The 14,189-nt window shown below is 45.2% G+C and overlaps 1 long non-coding RNA gene across 1 annotated transcript in view; it reads right to left on the bottom strand.

The window, feature by feature from the left end:
• Nucleotides 1-1,988: 1,988 nt before the first annotated feature.
• LOC144166536 (uncharacterized) overlaps nucleotides 1,989-14,189 on the bottom strand; it is a 96,721-nt gene continuing 84,520 nt past the window's right edge. The window contains exons 4-5 of the long non-coding RNA XR_013321698.1: nucleotides 12,666-12,801; nucleotides 1,989-2,280 (exon numbers count right to left, since the gene is read on the bottom strand). This is a non-coding gene — a long non-coding RNA (uncharacterized LOC144166536). The remainder of the gene's footprint in view (nucleotides 2,281-12,665; nucleotides 12,802-14,189) is intronic.

Genomic DNA, 14,189 nt, shown 5'->3' with positions numbered 1-14,189 from the left:
AACGATGAACGGGTGAGGGCTTGTAACCACTTCGGACCACAGGGCTGGGGTCACATCGTCATCGTCTGGTCACACGTCTGGTCTTGGCGGCTCTGGACAGGCTCACCAGGGGCTGGAGACACGGTGCTGTGGGGCGTCGTCGAGTACTTGTAGCGGTGGGGCTGGGGCTGCCCGACGCGGTTCACGAACCCTCGATCAGTCCGACGATGCCGTTGAGGTGCGAAGTTGGGACCAGGACGAGGAGGACGAACCCGCACTCTCTACCAAATGTAACGTTGTGGCAGAGCAGATGAGGCGAACAAGGAGGAAGGTGAACAATATATTTACACTATTTTCATGGCGCCGATCAGACAGCCAGTGCAGGGTCCGCCAGCCCATTCTTCGTCGTCGTCGTCGCAGGTTTGTATAATGGCGCTGTGGGGTTTTTCCTACCTGTATGTCCCGTGACAATATATAAATGTATGTACACAAGTGTGTGTTGTGTGTGTGTTTTATCTAAAGGATGGCTCTAGTGTGCTACAGTTTCTGTATATTGCGTAGAGCAAGAGTTCTGCGTCTGATTGCCACATGCCGCGGGTTCCATCTTTCGACACCAAATCCCGCTTTCAGTGCTGCGCACAAGACACTGCTTTTATTGAGTTCTGCTCAAGTGATTGGCTGCTGTTCAGCTGATAAGAGGCCTTATATACCGGTCGTCGCGCCATCGCGCTGTCCTTCAGATGCTGGAACATGCATGCGCCGACTCCTCATAGACGCTGCCACGGGCTCGGGCCACCGGGGGCGTCTCCTACACGCTTTACGGGTGGCTTTCCCGCATGACGTTAGAACTGAAGTTAGCGGAAGGGCACGCAAATCTCCCCTAGGGAAGATTTATATACAGGAACTGCATAGTTGCGCATGTTGTGTCTCAAATTATAAATGCGTTTGTTGTAGCACTTTGTATCGTCGTTCTCGTATTGTCCTCCTGTGTAGTCCCTGCTTTCTAAGAAGCTGAGGTCACATTAAATAGCCCATGCAGTTTGCCTTGTAAAAGGCAGCCGTTAGTGTCGCGTATCACAAAAAGGGCACGATTTGCTGTGCTTTTATATCTGCAGTTCCTTATAATGTAGTCTGAACATGGTCGATTTAGATAATTTTATGTCGGCGCTACGACAACCTCCTTACGGGAAATATTGCCACATTCATGACGGTCACATGGAAGTCGTCATCTTGATGTTATTTGGGGGATCGTGTCATCACCTAAAACTCCACAAGAGTAGGGTCCTTACAAAACACGAGTGAATCAAAGTTGTGCACACATGGTTCCGTTCTGGTAATTTATTCGTCAAGGATATCTATTATCAAGGCATTCGCTGATCCCGACACACCGATACATGAACGATTGCTGAGCAGGCGCAAAGCACTGTCACTGAATTTCGGGTCTATTTTGTTTGTGGTAGGCAACTGTACATTTATTTTTCTGGCTGTACCATTTTTTTGTTTTCACGTCAAACTTATCACCTAACGACAATTTTAATCAAAAATAATTGGCCTTAGTAAGTTGCCCATAAAACATTTCGGACTGAAAATGCGTTATAAAGGATTAGTGCAGTTACTCCCCTGCGCGTCAAGACAACATACCATTGCAGACTGTTTTGATGAGGTAAACGTTCTTTAATTTGCGATGTGGCCGCAATTATATGCATTTGTTTTATTTGCTATATTTAAAGTTTGGTGGTTTGGTTATGACTATGTTTGCGGGGCATTACACGTAAAATTCAAACCATCTTGCAGTTAGCTTTCCTGCCTCTTGTGCAGGAGAGGTTCTATTTTCTTGCAGTTCATTTTTTTATAAAAAAATTGCGTCGTACTTGTAAGTGGCATTTTGCGAAAGGTTGCCAATACTTGCACCTTTGACAGCAGGTATAGCTAATCGCCACGCGTAGGCATTATAACATAATAAGGCCAAATGAAGGCACAACATATTGCACACAAAAACTTACGTTGCTGAATTTGTACCACTTTTGAACCTTCTTGGCCTTTTTTCCACCGCTGATATTTATTTTAGTTGTATTGTTGAAATCTATAACATATGTTTTATGGCGATCTTGTCGTTTTCCACCTACTGCAATCATGGGACCGGTGAAGTTATAAACCAGAGCGAAAGGACTCCTTATTCCAATTTCAAGTGTCCAAGTGAACCTGTTTTTGCAACCTGAATCGTAGGAGCCGGTATATTCGCCGCCATTTTTGTTCTTTTCTGTGCAGCTTACTTGTTCAACGTTTGCAATAATTGGGTGGCTGTTGGGAAAGAACAAAAAAACCTGGCGTTACTTTACGATGGATGGACGGACCGACGATTTGCTGAGAACCACAAATTTGCAGAAAAACGGCCATTATAAGCATAGACATTTACACTCATAAAACGGGGTTTTTACGATTCATATTGCTGAATCAAACCCCAATACGACATTAGCAAGGTCGTCGGAGCATGTAAAGTACCTGCCAACTAGTTCGAAGTGTTCTAGAAAGGTCACAGTAAAAGCACAATACTTCGCAATTACTGAAGCATCTTTTCATTTCGATGAAGCAGAGACACTGGCAAAAACTACTTTGAAAAATTAGAAGCGATATGTTTGGCTAGTACACCAAATTAACGCACATTCTTTGTACGTCGTGTTGACGTTGCGATAGAATAATAAAAAAAGATATGTTTTCGAAGCCTTAGTCGTCCTTTGTTAAAGAGGAACGACTGAAAACATTTTAATACTGGCTCCTCGGGTCATACAGCCTATAATCATCACCATAATCAACAGGTACGGTTGGTACGGAGAGGTTAAACTTACAATATACACAAGTTTAAAATACGGTTTCGTTGCAGGTGCACACTATGGTATCAAAAGTCAGCAAAATAACTACATCCGAGGTTTTCGTTGCAGCACAAGCTCATCACTTCTGCTTTAAACACGTTATTTCGGACTCCCCTGCATTTTAGTTATTACTAAAGCTTGAACTTCGGCTGGTTGTGTTTGCGTAATATGACACATCAGCGCTAAATAAGACACAGAAAGGAGAGCACCAACATGAGCAATGACTAACAACTTATCCACCTTTGTTGCATCAGACAATATAAAGAGAAGAGTAGAGTGACTAGGCAGCTGTACTTGCATTTGGGGCATTTCGTTGCGTTTTAATTTCAATATTTTCTTCTCTGAAGTATATTTGAAGACACTGTAGTTTTCCCTTTATATCGTCGAGTACAAGAAAGACATTCTGAGTTCTTAGTCACTGCTTGTGCTTGTGTTCTGGTCTTTTAAAGTGCGCAGCACATAAGCACACGCTGCTACAGTTTCACGGTGCTTTCTTCCTCGGTTTTAACCCAGCACACGAACGGGAAAACGAAGGAAAAGAGATAAAACGACCTGGAAAGCGGAGGAGAAAGAACTGGCGAAAGCGTGAGCCTGAGGGCCGAATCTCGAGATGGCGTGAGACATTCTCTCTGGCGGCGACGCGCTACGAGATAACCCAGAGAACGATGTGGCCACCGAAAATATAGCGAGCAGGAATGCAACTTACTAAAAGTGTGGTGAAAGGCGCCAGAGATCTTCCCATGCGGGGACATGCCACGAGACAATGTCAACGCATGTTGCGCGCCTTGTTGCGTTCACTGATGTGGCGATCACTTCGTGAGACTCAGCAGGTGTGTGTTGTCATCCTGAAAACTGCCGTTTCTCGCCTGCACAAATATTACAATCGGTACTATCATAGTTGTCAGCCAATTGTTTTTGACTTTATAAACGCAGCATTTTGTTATGTTTATAATGTATTCGGGGAATCATTTCTATATGCGGAACCATTGAGGTAAAACTGTGACTTCAACGCGTCGCGCCGCCGGTCTCATGAATAGGCACGCCGAGAATTTGAACCCAACAATCTAGGGCAGCTTGGAGTGCTCACAAGCCATTGACAAATGAACCCGTCCGCGCCATGCACGTGCGCCTAACATAACAAGACAGTTTGCTTTCGCAACTGATTCCTCCATGCGAGTCGGAACCATTAGGACGGTGAAATATCAACAGTGGTCTAAAAATATTTTAAAGCGAAATTGTTGGAGGGCTGCAGATGATTCCAAGAGAACATAGAACAGCGTTCCGGACTCTCAATTTATTCAGAAGTAGCAGGGAACGTGAAAAAATTCTTCAAAACAACGAAAGAGTCGCAGCCGATCTGATCTAGACAAACAAGCGATATAGGTTACGGATAGTGCCGGCCTATGCGCTAACAACTAGCGACGTTGATGAAACCGAATAGGGTATGTGAACTTCGGAGTGACAAACACCGTATCCTGAATTTTTACTTTCATTTCAATACAGTAAGGCTGCGTGTGCTTTTCTGTGATTTATTTCATTCCAGAGTAAGCGATTGTAGCCCGTAGCCTACATGGTGCAATATGCCATGTTAACTTCCGCTGTAGGAAGCGTGATCATATCTAACTGTGTGCGATGTTATAAGGTTATAGGACTCGGACGACGTACAGTGAAGAACAGCTCAGACATTCCAACACGGGGTTCTGTAATTCTGAATGCAAGAAGATTTATGCGACACGCTGAACGGTTTCGTTCTCGAAAATGATGCCGAAATGAAAGAGTTTCAATTAAATTCAATAAAGCAAATGAGGGGTCGTTCAGTCTTACAGATTGAACTTCTGGCTGTGGTGCCAGATGCAAGGAACGGAAGGCAGTTAAGGCATGAAGAACGTATCGGCATTGTACAGTCAGGGAAGCGGTTAAGACCAGTGGCGGATACAGAAAGCGGTAGCATGGTTGTGAAACCACGGCGGTTTTAGATGATGGGGATCTGGTACCTGGTTGTCAGGCCAGGCCGATAGCCGCAGGACACCGTGGTTCCGGTAGTACCGTCGGAAGGCCATAGAACCAGTAGACTCACCCGGCAACCGGGAGTGCGCTAGGCCGTCCTACCCTGAATGCCTTCCTCTTCCGTTTTCTTGGCATTGTGATGATAGCGATGATTTTTCACACCGCAACCTCTAGGGATTGACCGTATACATTCAATTTTGTCCTCCGTCGCTTCACAACACTACCTCCTCAAAGAAAGTTTCTGGGGCCAAGCCGCACACACTTCCACATTCTCAGAATCAAAAGAAAAATTACACTCTAGGCCCTGTCTCTTTACAGTCCTTTTTAACTACATCTACTGAATTTTAAGACAATGCCACAGCACTAACACAAATATCTCTTCAAGGGAATAAACGAAACAAAGTACCAAAGTCATCAAAGTTGTCATGCCGTAGGAAGGCGCTGGTTTCTGCATATCATGTTTTTGTTCTGTTTTTCCAGAAGAACTGGCCAAAAAACTTGAAATACAGCGCTCTCATCCCGAAAGAAAGGCTCTTCTGGATCACATAATTTCCTATAGTACATTTCTGGGCTTGAAGAGATTTTTGCAGCTCAGGGCCGTTCTTTAGGTCATTCCGAGCTTTTATTGACTTTAGATACAAGAGTAGACAGACAGGCTGAGTTTCTGCAAGAATCGGTGGCCACTCGTAAAGAAAGCATGTCTAGGCCAAGGCTGTCGCAATCTCCCTGAAGCGCTAACGTCGACCACCATCTGGACGCCTGTTTTAAGCTTGCGTTGCCTACCCTACCTGAAGTAGTGTAGGCTCCAAGTCCTTGTGAAAGGCTTGTGGCTCTAGTGTACCTGAAATCTCGCGGCATTTCTAGTCCCCTGATCAAAAACGGCCTCTTTTTCTTGGGCTCTCCATTGCATAATCCCTTTTCCGTCACCTAGATAGCTTAGAATAAAGTTCCGAACACACACTTCCAGGATCTTCATTCTGTTTTGTAGCAGTGGAAAGTTGTATATCTGTTCAGGTTATCGCGATGCCTGTAGCGGCAGCTTCTTTTACTGCAATCTCTTATGGTAACTTAAGCCATAAGCAAGAAGAAATCTGCTTTCGCGATGCCTAGCGTAGACCCCTTGAGGCAGTATTTTGCTTTGACACTTTAAACCTTGTCTTTGTGTGCTGAAATTACTCTAGTAGGCAGTTTTTTGTCATCCAGTAGGACACCTTCTCGAAAGGTCTGTTATGGTAAAATTTCAGCAGATTCTTCCGTTGGCAGTTTCGGCAATCTCACTACCTGCTTCGCAAATGTCTTCGAACCAGAACGACGGCAGGACGCCGTCGTTCTGGCCGTCCAGTTGACAGGCCACACAACCAGTAGACTCGCCCGGCTACCGGAAGTGCACTAGGCCGTCCTGCCCTGAACAACTTCCGGTTTTTCTGGTTCCTCAATATCCTGATGGGGATGCTCAACCAGAATTGCATCCTCTGGGGATTGACCGTGCCCTCCTGGTTATCACCCGCCGCGGTGGCTCAGTGGCTAAGGCGTTGCGCTGCTGAGCACGAGGTCGCGGGTTCGATTCCCGTCCGCGGCGGCCGCTTTTCTGATGGAGGCGAAAAGCAAAAACGCCCGTGTGTGCGAGATTTCGGCGCACGTTAAAGATCCCCAGGTGGTCAAAATTAATCCGGAGCCCTCCATTACGGCGCGCCTCATCGCCTGCGTTGCGTCGGCGCGTTAAACTCAACAATCAATCAATCAATGAATCTCCTGGTTATCACCTCCATCACATGACACTGTACAAAGAAAAAAATGTGGGGCCGTGCAATTTTGCTATTTCCTATGTATAAAAAATTTCATTTAAACGTGCCATTTATGCATGCAATTACCATTGCTTCATTTCCCTTTCAGAAAGCAGATAACATACCTCAGAGGTTGGCAAGTGCTATTAAAACAGGCATTTAAATTATTAAGGCATACCCCTCTACGACTTCTTTTAACACATTATCTGCTGCGGTACAAAGGTATTTTCCCGCACTCATGAACCCAAAAATATTCTCGTAGAAGTTAGCGCTCATTGGAGAAAACGTACGCTCCTCAATAACACTTAAGAAAGTGCAAAATAACTGCTCAGCGATGTTGCATGCACAATCAAGCTCCTCAAAATTTATTACACGGTGTCTGCTCTGCCCGTATTTACCTCTGAGCAATATTCGTCTTGGAACCATCAAACAGATGGCCAACGTATCCACCAAAGAGCACCACAGAGGCGTAATGGGTTCAGTAAAACTTTTCTTTATCAAAAAAATTTGCCCTATTTTCCCGAAGGGAACGCTGAGTAGATGCGGAGCATCTCGGGGTTCCGTTGTGTTTATGTTGTGTTCGTGGAACTTAATCGGAAGAACGGTGTGAAGTGGAGTCAACCGCAGCAAGCGCTGAACTGAACGCGCGAAGCGCGCTACCCGGTTTACATTCAAGGTTGAAAGAGAGGAGACGAGAGGAGGAGAGATGCGCATGCGCCGAGCATTCGCGCCGACGTAGCTCAGGGCTCACCGCTCGCTTCAAGCGTTTGCGCTCAGTGTCGCGTGGCCTCCGCTGCGCAGCTTTGATTTCAGTGGACGTAGCGTTGCTGTTAGTTTTTAAAGCAAAGCTTTTTACCTCTACCCCCCAAAAGTTCTTTCGCGACCGTTGGTGTCACCAGAAAACTCCAGTGAACAAATAAAAGAATTTACTGGCATCGCCGGGAATCGAACGTAGAACTAATCGACTAACAAAGCGAGGGCCCGGTGTCTTACCGATTTAGCTACGAGCGCACGCGAAGACTGGGAAGACAGGTGGTGTAGTCACCAAGCACATCTATGGGTTTACCCCTTGCGTTCTCGCTGAATGCCACGTGAAAGCGTCACGCGACCACTCACGCCCGTCTAGCGGCCCTGTGCGCACATTGCTCATGTGCTAAGTGTTACAGAAATTAAAGGAACCTCACACCAATGCATGGCATCTCACTTCTAGTACGCCAATGTGCTATAAAGTATAAAGCCTGTGGCCTGTAGTGTTCACGTAAACAATCACAGCTTCTTGTCGTCCGCCCTCACGCCAAACCAAGGAATACATTCAAATACTCCTTGATGGCCAGGCTATCACTCCAAGCCCCAGCATCGAGATCCTGGGCGTACATCTCGAGGCTAACACGAACAGTGACGTCTCCTTGCAGCGCCTCAAAAACAGCATTAATCAAATCATACACATGATCAGGCGACTTGCCACCAAGAAGCGAGGCCTAAAGGAAGCCGGTATCTTTCGATTAATTGAAGCTTTTGTCCTCTCGAGAGTTACTTACGTCAACCCCCTGTCTTCTTCTCTACAAGGAAGACGTAGAGATGCTTTATTTAATGATTAGAAATGCGGTCTAGCACGCCATTGGTCTTCTCATGACTACGTCCACTCAGAGGCTGCTTAGCACGGGGCTCCACAACACGGTGAAAGAGCTGATAGAAGGCCATCTTTCTAACCAGAAGGTCCGACTCAGAACTGCGATGGGTAACCACAAGCTTCACCAGATTGCCTGGGCAGCCCAGAATGTCACTCCGCTTGACGTACTCCCAGACACTTGGCGACTAAAACTAAACATGCTCCCTTTGCTTAGAAATATGAACCCCTCACATGACGAGGGTCACCGAAAAGCTCGGGCTCAAGCGCTTAACACCGCCCTGAGTGGGGACATGCACAGACGCCTCCAAACATCGAGGGCAGCAATACGCCATGATTGTGGCTACCTCCAGAACCAACCTCCTTGCGTGTACCTCGCCTAGCACCCAAGAAATGACAGCTGCAGAAGAGGCAGCCATCACCTTGGCTCTCGCTCAACCAGGGGTTCAAAGGGTAGTCATCTATTCCCAGCAAGCTTACTGGAATTACCAGTAGGGTTGGGTGTCCTGACCTGCACGGCGCGTGCTAAAAAACCACTCCCCAAACGGTTCCTTTAGCTCATCTGGACACCCCCTCACGCTTCAATGGAGGGCAACAAATACGCCCACCCAACAAGCCTGCGCTTTTACCTCCCGTGCTATGGAGCTGCACGAGGGCAGTCACCCGCTTGTCACGTTCAGGGAGGTAACCCAGCATTATCGCCTTCTGAGAAAGACCGTAACTTCGCCTTACCCTGACCTTTCCAGAGAACAATAAACTACCCCACGGCTCATACAATCCGGGCTCCTTCCCACAGCCTACGCGAAGTCACTTAATGTATCCGAATCGCTACGACGCTGAATGTAAATTTTGCTCAAAAATAGGAACACTCCACCCCGTAATCGGGGTGTGCGACTTTAGCCCTGAGCACCCTCCTCTCTTTCCGTCAACTACCCAACAAGAGCAATGGGAGATGCTGCTGTCCAGGCCCTCTCTAGGTACCCAGCTTCAGCGGGTGGACAGAACACAGGCCGCGCGGTCTGCATATGGGCCCCACAGAAGAAGGAATCACTCCCAGGGCTGCACTCTGGGTTGTTCAGAAATCTGAACAGAAGTATTTCTTCCTCCTCCGCCTTTTCTGCCGCAAATCTCGTCGCCTCCGTCCGCGGCGCAGAGACGGAGAAGACAGATCGTCTAACACCGGGTTGGAGCTTACTTTAATTTTATAAAAAAGTTTCCACTTTTGTGCTGCACCAATAAAACTCAACCAAATACCATTCATGCTTCATGCATTGATTTAACCTTAACAAGAATATCTCTTTGAAGTAATAAATGGTGTCGTTAAGTGCATTTCACTTCTCTCTGGTTTTGCTATTTGCAGAGCGATGTGAGTTAACTTAAGTGACCTCGCATGGGTAATCGTTATGTGTGCCGTTTACAGCTTTGCTTTCCAACCACATTCACGGGGTGGATTGGCGCGATTTTTTTTGGGTGGTGCTGAGGCTTGCTTGCGCCAACCCACTAACTGACGGGACTGTTGCTTCCATCACTCTTCATCGGAAGAACGGAGTGAAGTGGAGTCAACCACAGCAAGCGCTGAACTGAACGCCCGCAGCGCGCTACCCGATTTACATTCAAGGTTGAAGGAGAGGAGACGAGAGGAGGAAAGATGCGCAAGCGCCGAGCATGCGCCGCTCACGCAGAAGCCAGAACGCGGGAGAAGCGAAAGTGAAGTGCACGCAGCTGGTACGAGAGAAGTGGCGGGAGTATCGAGCAGCTGTGGGAGAGAGGGAAGGAGGAGAGTTGCGCATGCGCAGTGTGAGTGGGGACGCCGACGTGGGACATGCCCCGACAATAAGATGCTCTGCATCTAAAAATGTTGCCTTCGACCGCAAGGCAAAGAGTGAACGCCCTGTGTACTCGAAACAACAGGTCAGGTAGCCCAAATCGACGCGCACTATTAAAAAGTGTAAAAAAAAATTGTTCACTGCAAGCCCCATGTGGGAGTGAATAAAACCCAGGAAATCATAACCGTTCTTGATACAATACAGACTCTTCCAGGTGACGTACGGCCTGGTGCGAACCACACGAGGGATATCTCGCGGCGTGCGATGTCCTCATATTGTGTCGTCACCGTTACTTCACATCACACCGACCACATCAATGTTAGGGCAACCTTTTTTTTTTATTTGGGCAGTAATAAAATATCAACTGGCCCAGCATTACATTGTGGGTTGCCATGTTTATGTTCCCGTACTTAGGAAGGTTTCATCAGAATACTTGCAGGTATCTATTCTCGACATAACTAACTTCGATAGTTTAGTTAATTATTTTGACTCTAATGCATTCATGCCAGGGGCAACTGCACGAGAACGTTATAATATTTTTTTTTAACTTTATCGATAAATATGCTCTGTGCTAAAAACCATTAAATCCAAGACGCAATAATGACTTTTTTTGGGCGCCCCTGCCATTATTAGGTCTATCAACGCTTGTTACCTGGGGAAAATTGACCGATGTTTAGCGGGTCGAAAAACATTTCTTTGCTAAAAACATTTGTTAGGCCCTAATACAGAACACAGATTCCAGATTATGGGACACCATTTTAATTAACACCCGTAATTAAATGTTTTCATACATCATAGTTGCGAACAAATATCACAATAAAACATTTGTCAAGGTATCGAAGAAAATAATAAAGAAGAGTTTTGTACATCAAACCACCGATATTAGAAAAAAATTCGAATGTAAATTTTCTAAGGAACCATTTGAAAACGACGTCCTAAATAAATTGTTGACTTGCACAGAACAGTTTGTCAGATATAAAAAATGTTAGCACGCGTGGTGCCCATGCAATGCGGTGAAGCCCAACTTGCATTTCAAAATTTGCAATTTTGGGTGCCTCCCTGGAAGAAATCTGGTGCTTTCAGATTATCATAGGCACTAATTTGTCTCCGCGTGACGTAAAAACATCTTGCGAATGAATTAATTTGCATTTACCCCCGGCAGAGTTGTCGAGGCAAGCAGGCGATGCGGAAAAACATGAATTGAGTTTGGAACGAAGCTTAGTGGTTGATTCTTTTTGACGTTCACTGGCAGTTATCTCTCAAAACATGAACTTCGGATATTAAGTGCAGAGCATTTTATAGGCTCGCCTTGAGGTCGTAGCTCACTAACGGTCGATGAGAATGCCGAAATCAGGCGGCGCAGTGAGATAATAACGGAAAAGCAGAGCCTGATGTACCGTCATGAGAGGTTTATTCCGCGGCTTTGAAAACCACGAGATTTAAATAGTCCTAACCTTTGGAACCTCGTGAATCACTGCTGTTTGTCATACAAGTCCACTATGTTAACCCTTAGATGCCCATACGGGTTTTTAAAGAACAGAAATGAGCGATTTGTTTCACAAATACTATTTATTAGGCTCTGAACACAAGTATAACCGAGAAAACACCTGTGGTAAGAAGGAACAAGAAATACAGAATGGGAATATTACTCCCTGTGGCTATTCAGGGTTTTCACTTAGGTGAAAACTTTTCAGGACATTGTGGTTATCCCCTGTCATAAAGGGGATCACAAAAAACAAACTTTAGGTCACTATCTTGCACCATCTGTGGATGGTTTCAGTAAGAATGTTGAAAATTTAAAATCGCCAGTTTTTGTTTGAAATAATCACGTTCTTTAAACACCAACGGTGGTGAAATTAGCACCAGTTTATGCTTCGACAATAACACCAGTTTAACGAACACTTCATTTCCTCATTTTTTGGGGCTTTAGGACTTGATGAGCCTATTGCTAAGGCGAAAGCCACAAATGTATTATTCTGCGAAAGAGTGCCCTTGTTTTTCTACACGGTGAAAAAAATAGCCGTCGCAGTACAATTTTGGTAAAAACGATGGCCTTTGAACCCTTTTCTCCACTATAGCAGAATAATGGCATATCAACGAGGTTACTCCCGCACGTTTAGCAGCAAAGAACTAAAGTTGTTTTTTTCTACGTCGAGGATAGACACTTAGCGGATTAGTAGAAACCTGCGGCTTTGATTGGAAATCCGTCCGCTTCACAAAATTCTGAAAACTGTTTCAGAAACGCAAAATTTATCGAATACTTGATATATGACCGTGATGGCATGTGAGCAGAATACATGTACACCAGAAAAACTGCAGCATGATTGTGTGAAAACTGTGGACCATGCCTGAATCGGCGCTGCCGTAATTAGCGCTATGATACGAAGAAGCAAAACCCGAGAAACGCATACACGCTGCAGCGGAATAGCCGGCGGAGGTATTAGCACTGAAAGAAAAAAAAAACCAAAGCGAAGAAACACAAGCAATAGCCAAGTAACAACATGAGGTATGAGCCGAGGTATCAGCACTGGTTTTGGTTTAAAGAACAAAATTGATTAGAGAACATGCTTACATGGATGTGTTAGTTACACATTTCCAATATTCAGATTCATTGGTGAGAGTCCAGAAGTCAATACTTCGTCCGCAGGCACCCATTTGGTCAACGTAAGTTTGGGTTTCGTTCATCAAATTTATCATAGTTGTCCTGCCTGCGCAGAGGAGAAAAATACACAAAATGTCTGCCTCTCTGAAAGTTTGTTTTTGGACTTATATAATTTATTTTACCAAATTTTACCGTTTGAATAAGCTACACTCATTCTTTCAAGCGTCGAGCGTCGATCAGCCTTTGCAGCTCTACCATACCTGAATCTTCAGTTCAACGTGGCTTTGCTTCATTCTATTCCCATTTTTGTTTTGGCATTCGTAGTTTTAGCATATCACTACAATCTAATGATTTTCATAGAAAGCCCGAGTCCTGAAAGTTTGAAGAAACGCTTTTGGCCAAATGTTTGCTGTTTGCCAGGAACAACGCCTGCGTCCTACCACTGTGCGGAGGCCGTTTGCCCCTCGGCTACCGCTTGTAAGGTGCGCTTGCTTAGCACGACAGCGTGATCATTCACGCATCCATTAAAATCGCTTCCCCAGCCATTCAGAATTTGCGATAGCTGTTTATTCTTGAAAACTTCAGCCTACATATCCTGATTTCAGCCCTGGGTAACGTTCCGCGTATTAGGCGTTTAGGGGCCAGCACGTACGTATTTGGATTGGGTTCTTTCATCTATAAAATGCCTAAGTTGTGTGTGGAGGTATTAAGTGGTACTCAGCTCAGTATTGTTTGCAACATGAGAGTAATACAACAGAAAACTGCTAGTAAAGCGTAGTCCCCAAAATTCTGCGGTCGTCGACAATTGGCAAACACACGAAAACAAAACAAGCAATTCGTATAAATAGAAACCGTATCGCAACGATTTGTAGACAACATTTAGAGATTGAATTATAAAAGTAGCAATCAACACAAAAAAAAGCTGTGGTTGTGAGCTTACTGTACAGGTGAAGTAACGTCTGTGTGGCCAAAGTACGGCCGGTGTAACCTATGAGAAGGGCTTTCAGCGACGTTGTACAGCGCTACCATGGGAATATTCTCTTTCGTACAATGCAACTTTTGTTGGTGTAAAGAATGACCACAGCAAAATAAAGTGCTTCAATTGATCTAGCTGCAGTTTCGCAAGTCAACGTCGCACTTTGCAGAATGTATCGTCAGAAATATTCCAACTTGTTGTCGCCTGATAACCTTCAGGTACAGATAGACGTTACCAATGCCTATAAAAATATTAAAAAACAACACCTGTTTCCATTAAGACAGCTTGACTTTTTTACATTCATTGCATAAGACATGGTACCACAGCTGCGTACAACTTTATTTTTGTTTATTTGGCTTTCCTGCGCTCATTCTTGTTTTTTATTGCACGATTTGCTGCTTGTTCTCTTTTCTTTATTTAGTGACATTGCGATTTATATGGTGATTGCGTGAGCTTGTTAACACATTCATTTCAACTCGAAACTTAAAAGCACAGGAGAGGCCACCATAGCATAGCCT

The sequence above is a fragment of the Haemaphysalis longicornis genome, unplaced genomic scaffold (assembly GCF_048455015.1).
Source record: "Haemaphysalis longicornis isolate Haplotype H1 unplaced genomic scaffold, Haemaphysalis longicornis Haplotype H1 scaffold_18, whole genome shotgun sequence".
NCBI classification, from domain to species: domain Eukaryota; kingdom Metazoa; phylum Arthropoda; class Arachnida; order Ixodida; family Ixodidae; genus Haemaphysalis; species Haemaphysalis longicornis.
The sequence above is the reverse complement of the archived record's forward strand: the minus strand, read 5'-3'. Positions and strand labels throughout refer to the sequence as shown.